The following is an 8,802-nucleotide window of genomic DNA, read 5'->3' as shown; positions in this document are numbered from 1 at the left end:
AAGCCCATCAAAGTTACGTTGTTTAGAAAGATTGATTCCATGAGGAATGGGGATGGCATGGGAGGGCAGTTAAAGATGGTTGGGTGTAGGACACTACCCTGAAGAACTCCTGCAGAGATGTCCTCGAACTTCAATCACTAACGTCCAATATTGAGATGGTGGTGGTGTTGGGAATCTTGAAAGACATTAAGATAGATAAGTACTCAGGGCCTGATAGAATTTATCCCTTGATATTGAATGAGGCAACGGAGGTGTTTGCTGGGGACTTGACAGAGATCTTTGTCTCTTCTTTAGCCACAGAAGAGATCCCAGAAGACTGGAGAATAACCAATGCTCCTTTGCTTAAGAGGGGCAACAGGGATAATCCAGGAATTTATAGGCCAGTGAGCCTTACATCACCATTAGAGAAATTATTGGAGAGAATTCTTACAGACAGGATTTACTCGCATTTGGAGAAGAATGGACTTATTAAGGATAGTCAGCATAGTTGTATGCAGAAAACGTCTCATCTCACAAACCTGATTGAATTTTTTGAGGAATTAACAAAGATGATTGATGAGGCTAGAGTAGCAGAATTTTCTACATGGATTCTATCAAACCATTTATCAGGGTTGCTCATGGTAGGCTGGTCCAGAAGCTTAAGTCCATCGTGCCCATGGTGAGTTGTAAATTGGATACGAAACGGCTTGGTCATAGAAGACAGAGAGTAACTTAACAGGGTGTTAAGGGTTTGAATTATAAGGAGAGGCACGATAGGCTGTGACCTTTATCACTTGCATGTAGGACGTTGAGGGGTGACCTTATAGAGCTTTATAAAATCATGAGGAGCATTGATAAGATGAATAGCAAAGGTCTTTTCCATAGGTTGAGGGTGTACAAAACTAGGGGGTACTTTTAAAGGTGAGAGGAGCAAGATTTAAAAAAGGGACCTGAAGGGCAATTTTTCACACACAGGGTGGTTGTATGTGGAATGAGCTCAGGAAGAAAGTGGTAGATGCAGGTACAGTTACAGCATTTGGAAGACATTTGGATAGACACATGAATAGGAAAGGTTTAGAGGGATACGGGCCAAACGCAGGCAAGTGGGACGAGTTTAATTTGGGAAACTTGGTCGGCATGGATGAGATGAACCGAAAGGTCTGTTTTCATGCTGTATGACTCTATGACTCCATAATTACGGAGGGGTGCATTTTTGACTGGAGATCCATGACCAGTGGTGTTCTGCAAGGATCAGTGCTGGAACCTTTATTGCTTGCAATAATAATAAACAATTTGTATGAAAATGTAAGTTTTGACTTGAGTTGATTGCAGATGACACGAAGATTGGTAGAATTATGGAGAGTGAGGAAGGTTATCAAAGGAAATATCATAGAATCCCTACAGTGTGGGAACAGGCGCTTTGACCCAACAAGTCCACACTGACCCTCAGAGCATTCCACCCAGACCCATCCCCCTATATCCCACCTAATCTACACATCCCTGAACACTATGGGCAATTTAGCGTGGCTAATCCACCTAGCCTGCACATCTTCGGAATGTGGGAGGTAACCAGAGCATCCAGAGGAAACCACGCAGATACAGGGAGAATGTGCACACTCCAGACAGACAGTCACCCGAGGGTAGAATTGAACCTGGGTCTTTGGCGCTGTGAGGCAGCAGTGCTAGCCACTAAGCCACTGTGCCTGCCATGCAGACCATACAGTTGGAAAGATGGGATGCAAGTCCATAATTCCCTGAAAGTGGCCACACAAGTGGATAAGTTGGTAAAGAAGGTGTACAGCATGTTAGAATTCATTGGTAGAGGCATCGAGTATAAAAATTGGCAAGTCATGTTGCAGCTGTACAAGATTTTAGTTAGGTTTGGAGTATTATATGCAGTTCTGGTCACCGCACTCAAGAAAGGACGTGGAGAGTTTAGAGAGAGTACAAAAGAAGTTTACCAGGATGTTGCCTGGATTGCAGTGTAGTAGCTATAAGAGTAGGTTGGACAAACTTGGACTGCCTTCTGTAGGGTATCGATGTCTGACAGGCAACCTGATAAAAGTATAAAATTACGAGGCACGGATAGGGTGGATAGTTGGAATCTTCCTCCCTGGATTGAAATGTCAGATCTAGGGGGCACAGATTTAAGGTGATCTGGCAAAAGCTTAGAGATGTGCAAAGAAAGTTTTTTTTTCATACAGTGGGTGGTAGGTCCCTGGGATGCGCTGCCAGGGGAGGTGGTAGAAGCAGATATGATAGCAATGTTTATGATGTATTAGATAGATGCATGAACAGGTAGGGAATACAAGGATACGAACCATGTGCAGGCAGATGGGATTAGTTAAGAATGGCATTTTGGTCGGGAAAGACATAGTGGGCAGCAGGGTCTGTACCTATGTGGCACTATGTTCGGGCCTGGAACACTCCAAAAGAACTCCTGCAGTGATGCCCTGGGACCGAGATGACTAGTCCTTGAGACTTTCAAAAGAGAAATGATTCATTATATGAAAAGGAAAAAATGCACAGGGTTATGATGAAAGGGCAAGAGAGTGGTGTCAAGCAATGCTCCTTCAGAGAGTGAGCATTGACACAGAGCGGCCTCCTGATGTTATTACCATTTTATAATGCTAGGATAAATTACAAACAGAACGTTGTTATTGGCATACTTTCAACGGGGGCTGGATCAAAGGTGCCCAAGTCCTGCAGAACATTGTAAGGAATAAGAGAAACATTCATCAGTCTGAACCTGAAGCCAGATACAAAATTTGAATTAATTGTTATCTCAGTTGGCCAGATGGTCAGTTTGCGATGCAGAGTGATGGCAACAGCATAGTTCATTTCTCACACTGGCTGAGGTCACCATTAAGTTCCCACCTTCTCAATCCTGCCTCTTGTCTGAGGTACAGTCACCTTTAGTCTAAACTCACCACCAGTCATCTCTCTCTAATGAGACAGCAGCCCTCTGGAACTTTGGTAACTTTACCTCTTTATCTAGTGCCACTGCTGCAATAATACAACTGGTGAAACTTTCCCTGAAATTCTGATTATACACCACAACTCTCTTTCTATCTTAGAAATAAATAGACAGTTTACAGCATAACTGTTTCCCTGTCTTTGTATACAATGCAGAGGATGAGGTCACCCAGCTTTATGCAATCAGTTCTATTAAACTCATATTGCCCTCCACAATTTTGAATTTTGTTGAAGTGATCAAAAGGGGAGATAAGTTAGCATACATCTCTGTTAAAATCACCATCTATCTATATTACTTTGGAAGTGGGACTTCCTCAGGATGTTAAGGAAGTTTCATTCAGCAGTGCTAAAGTTGCATTTTTGGCTTGAGTAGGTAAGCATTTGTCATTAGCTCTCTAAGTTTCCTAACAGCGGCTTGCGTAAACCAACGTTTTTAAGTGAGTCTTTATGCTGTGAGCGGTAACTGAACTATTTTATTTATTAAACACAGGATAACATTTCTCAAAGGAAATAAAACATTCTCCTAAATCTACAATAAAGCACTAAGACATCACAACTAAACAAGATCTCAAAGCACTTTACCTGTCCTTAAAGAGCAGTAACTATACATGTTTTATGACTGTCAATTATTATATTCCTCTCCTTATTATGACGCGATTTGCCATTATCTTAGAGACTTTTCTAAAAAAAAAATCTAATGAGCATGACTGGATGTTCTGCTGAACAGTGAATGTGCACAAAACTACTGTGTCATCTGTTGATGTAGTTCAGTAGATAAATACTGCACACGCTGCTTTGATTGATAGTGTTAAGTCCTTGGCTGTGCACAGTTTTATATTTAGAAAGCTTGTATTGTAGATTTATTACAATGGGTGACCTAGAGAAAAGATCAGTCAGCACAAAGCTGTATCTTCTATCCTAAGTTTAGCTACAAGATGTTAAAGTATTGTCTCCAGTATAAAAAATGTAGAGTTCAGGCTGGAGACTCTAGTAGATAGCTTGGCTGAGCAGGGGGTAGGGCTTATAGTGAATCATTTTTGTTTTGCAATATATTCCCAGCGGGAACCAAGTCAATGGAGACTGCAACCACAGAACATGAATGAGTTGTAAGGGCATGTATTGCTTTACAGAAAATGTACAATGCAATAATAACAAACTTTTTGTAGAAGTTGAAAGAATTTCAGATTAGATGAAATGTGGGATAAGGAAAGATACAGGGACAATAATTAAAGGATATTGGAAAATGACAACATCAACTAGAGAATGTGGCATTTAGTTCAGTATATTTCAAACATCCATCTAATACCTCAGTGAATTTGGAAGTCAATGATGATTTCCAGTCCAGTGCTGTATTTTATCAAGTAAGCGCTTTATCGGTGCAATATGACCGGACCCAAAACTGTATCAAAAATGTTTAACTTTAAAGACAGGATTCCCAGAAAGAATCAAGACCTAAATAATGTAAATAATTCTAGTTGGAAAAAAAATAGGATTGTACAGCAAAGACATAGACCATCAAATCTAAGTCAGTGTCTTTATCCATTTGCCACATAGTCTAATGGGCCTCTAATGTATACATAGATTCCTCGAATTTTTCTGCTTGCCATGCTTATTTCCACACTTTGGTGCCAATAGATAACATCACAAAGTAATGTTTAAAGTGTGCCATGTAAAGACAGGTAACTGAAATGCTACGTGAGATATCAGCTTCTGAAATGGTCCATTTTATTTTAATGAATAAGTGAAATACCCTCAATTCTCCAGTGCCTCAAACCCAAGTATGCTGGTCATCTTCAGATTGGTGATTTGACAGGTAAGTTCCTTTGTGTTTTTCTTCTAGGCATTCACAGGTATGGCTATCACTGGCAATGCCAGCACTTCTTGCCCAGTACCTAATTGTCCTTGGAAATGGTGCTGAGTAACCATCTTGAATCATCACATGTTGCCACAATCTCTTTAGAGACAACAATTAGCTTTTAAAAAATATGAACTACAAATCTAATCCAAAACCTTATATGAACTTCCAGTTAACAACTGGAAGAATAATAGGACAAGATGTAGAACTTTTACTTTAATGACTAACGCTATTCTCTTTTTTGTGGAAAACTTATACTTTAAACAAAGAGCTGCTCGCATTTTATACTTGTCACACTCTCTGTGGAATTAAAGTCCTTGTAACACAGTACAATGGGTTTGCATTTCCCCATTTCACTTAGCAGTAACTTTGAACGACCATCTCAAGGTGCTTCCCTAAATCTTTGGAGGGTTTCTTAAATCTACTACCAGTAGTAAATCCTGTACCGATAATTCATCCCCTCTGGTCATACCAGGACAAATCTTTCAGAATCCTTCAGGGGCAGCAGGATGTATCTTTTCCACTACAGACTCTCTCCCTACCACATCCAGCAGTCATAGCTCAAATGCCAAGGAGCTTCTTTTCTCTTCTGACCACTCATAATTGATGTCTTATAGAGTCATTGAGATGTACAGCACAGAAACAGACCCTTTGGTCCAACTTGTCCACACCGACCAGATATCCTAAATGAATCTAGTCCCATTTGCCAGCATTTAGCCCATATCTCTCTAAACCCATCCGATGTGATATACATTGATTTGAAGGGAAACCTTGTCACCTGATCACAAAAACAGCTTCCTCTACCCTCTTCACCAACGAAACAGGCACATTAGCCCCACATTCAGATAGGAATTCTGATTCTAGGCCACAACCCTCTTTCATCTTAGAAATAAATAGACAGTTTATAGTATAATTGCTTATAACACAATACTTTCAACACCTTTCTGGGACTGTAAACTCAGTTTTCCATTGTTTTCAACTGTGAGTACTTTAAACCATTGTTCCTGTGACAGAATCTGAGCCTAGATTTGATATTTAATCACCTCAAGCCTCTTATCAAGCCAACTTCAGAACAGGTCACACGATTCCTTCTATTTTACCTTTACAGTCTTAAAATCCCCACAACTCTAAGTGTCTGGTATAGGTATACCCACAGTATTTTAAGTGAGGATGTTCCAGGATTTTAAATGTAGCAAAGGTAAAGAAACTGTGATATGGTTCCACATCAGAATGGTGCATAACTTGGTGGCTAATTTGCAGGAGGTGGCGTTGCATGTTCCTGCCTGCCCTTGTTCTTGTAGGTATAGAGGTTGAGGGTTAGAACGGTCTTACCATATAAATTTTGTTGAGTTGCTCCAGGGCATCTTGTACTGCCCTAGGAACATGAAGAACATTCCATCACATTCCCAAATTGTGCCTTCTAGATGGTGGACAGGCTGTGGACAGCCAGGAAGTGAGTCACTCACCACAGAACCACGAGCCTCTGATCTGCTCTTATAGCTATAATATGGGTGTATCTGATCCAGTTAAGTTTCTGGTCAATGGTGACCCACAGATGTTGTTGGTTACAGATTCAATGATGGTAATGCAACTGAATGTCAAAGGGAATAATTGGATCTGGCCTTGTTGGAGATGGTCATTGCCTGACATGTATGTGACAGGAATGTTACTTGTCATTTATCAGACTAAGCCTGAATGTTGCCCATAACAATTGCTGCCTGGGGCCAGTCGTTTGTTTACAATTGGCCCTGCTTTGCCAGGCTACATCTTTTTTTAAAAAAAGAGATTTTCTAAACGATGGATGCTTGAAGTATTTACAGTTAACTTCTGTAAACTCAAAAACAAAAACAGAAATTGCTCAGCAGGTCTGGCAGCATCTGTGAACAGAAATCAAAGTACACACTTCCGGTCCAGTGGCCCTTCCTCTGAGGAACGTTAACTTTGATTTCTCTTCACAGATGTTGCCAGATCCACTGAACTTTTCCAGTAACTCCTGTTTTTGTTTTTGAGTTTACAGCATCCACAGTTCTTTTGTTTTTTATTCTGTTAACTCAAAGTCACTTACTTCTAATTGGGTGTGAGAAAGAACACTAAGAGAAAAAAACTACTCCAATAAAACAAATAAATAATAAGGCAGATTAATAAACGAAATCGAACGCAGCATATTACAAATTTATCAGGACTGGCACCAACATACAGTACATGGAAGAAATAAATTATTAGCGTATTTATGGACATGTTTACAGCAAACGCTAGTTGGAATCATTGAAAATATTCGAGTTCCAAATCACGATTTTAGAAGACTTGAAATCACAAATTTTCATTCATAAACCCATGCCTACAGCCAACCGAGGACTGTCATTGGATTGCAACACGTAACTGCATGACTCATACTGTTCATTCATTCTCCCACCGGTACATTGTCTACCGCGAAATCCCACATAGGGTCACAGATCTGTATTTCAATTCAGTTTAAGGTTCTCGCTTTCCACCCCCTTTCCCTGTTTATGACTGGAGCAAAGTTAGAAGGATCGTTGCAGACTGAACAAACTGCTTCACCTGCGCTGAAACGAAAACGCGGCGTTAAAACATGTACAAATACACCCAATTAAGGGCCATATTATTTTAATTGAAAATATTTTATGCGGGATTTCCACCGGAATCGATCAAACTACAAATAAATTTTACCATCCTAAAAATGTTCTTTTTATATCCTAAACCATGTGACTGAATCCAATTGATCTCATCGCAGGTTATTATAACGTCAATAGTTACATCATAAATAACATTTAGAATTAGAAAAGGATATTGTGAAAACAGAAATCTTGGAGGAGGGGAGGAGAGGGATTTTATTGTGTGATGGTGACCAGGGAGGGGTGGGAACTGCGATTTTACTATTGGAACGGTAGTTCTAGATACCAGTGGGATTATTCGCCAGGACTCTTGCTCACTCCCTTCCCAACCCGGGCTCTTGCGTTTGTGTGGGTCTAATGTTCAAACGCCACTCCCCTCCCATACCTCAAACCCACAGCCTCACCCAAACTGAAACCCGGCAGGTGAAGAGAGATGGTGACATTCCTCGCCCAGAACCGAAACCCTTCGCCTGACTCACTGCGAAAGAGACAGCGACAGAAGAGAAGAAACCCTGATGGTAAAAATAAAAGGACTAGAACGAGATCGAGGGGGTTTGGAACTTGCCAGACGCTGCTTGTGCAGAAATGAAATATCTCCAGCAGCAGCAGAACAAGCTGGAAATCAGCAGCAAGCGTGGAACCCTGCATTTTCAAAGAGCCCAACACCGGTTTAAAGCTGTAAACATTAAAAAAAAAGAGTTGGGCCATGTCTGAGGGAAAGGCACACACACACACAGGGCAACACAGGACGAAGCCTTGTTTCTGCTGGCCCGGGTCCAGCTGGACATGGAGTTGATACTGTCCCAGTGGCTGTCAAATATTCTGAAAGCTGACCCGGAGTAAATGCATTTTACAATAAATAAAGGGGGCATCAGCCTCAGGACAGACAGCACATGCCGTACATCACAATAATAATGAGGTACATGCCCGTCCAGCCGGGAAAGTGAGTGTGAGCAGCAGGAGCCGCTGTCTCAGGCGGGTTCCCCTCTCCCTCAGTTACCTCTCTCTTCACGTTCCACAGCAGCTTCTGCTTCGCGTCTTCCTCCGGGCAGCCGAGCCCCGACATGTTGTTGTTGTTGGCGGTGGACACAGGAGCGCGGTGAGGGTGATGAGGGAGTGGGGGGGGGGAGGAGTATTGGGGACACGAGCACAGGCCGCTCGCGACGAGACAGCACCAACTGCAGCTCGTGCGCGCGCCGCTGACGTCACCGGGGAGGCGGCGCTCGTTCACCTGAGCGAGGGACACCACCCCCTTCCCCCTCAACAACACTCCCATCCCCCCACACACTCCCCTCCCCCTCCTCAACACCACCCCCTCAACACTCCCCTCCACCCCCCTCAACACTCCCATCCCCCCAC

This window comes from Rhincodon typus, chromosome 26 (genome assembly GCF_021869965.1).
Source record: "Rhincodon typus isolate 14 chromosome 26, sRhiTyp1.1, whole genome shotgun sequence".
Classification (NCBI taxonomy): Eukaryota; Metazoa; Chordata; class Chondrichthyes; order Orectolobiformes; family Rhincodontidae; genus Rhincodon; species Rhincodon typus.
Note: the sequence above shows the minus strand (reverse complement) of the source record.